This window comes from Eimeria mitis, genomic scaffold (genome assembly GCF_000499745.2).
Source record: "Eimeria mitis Houghton genomic scaffold, Emh_scaff4252, whole genome shotgun sequence".
Lineage (NCBI taxonomy): Eukaryota > Apicomplexa > Conoidasida > Eucoccidiorida > Eimeriidae > Eimeria > Eimeria mitis.
Window position 1 is genome coordinate 1 of NW_013572577.1, and position 494 is coordinate 494.

Here is a 494-nt window from a genome sequence, read left to right on the forward strand (position 1 = left end):
CAGCAGCAGCAGCAGCAGCAGCAGATGCATGCAGGCAGAGAAAGAGAGCAGCACATGATAAAGAAGGTTTAATTAAATAAACAAAAAAAAAGAAAAAACAAAATATATTTAATTAAACATTTACAGAGTAATGTGTTATATATTCATGAGTTTTTGCTGCTATACTGCTGCTGCTGCTGCTGCTGCTGCTGCTGCTGCTGCTGCTGCTGGTGTTGCTGCTGCTGCTGGAGCCCCGGGTCTGTGTTTCAATCGGTGTTTTGTGTGTGTCTTTCTCTCTTTAATCTTTTTTTTTTCTTTTTTTATTTCTTTATATATAAACCCTAAACCCTAAACCCTAAAAAAATATATTTGTTTGTCTCTAGCAGCAGCAACAAAACAGAAAGACAGCAGCCGACAGCTCCCCGGGGGGTGTTGCGGTCGGTGGGCTGCTGCAGCAACAGGCAACATTGGTCAACGATCTGCTGAAATCCCAGCAGCAGCAGCAAGCTGCAGCA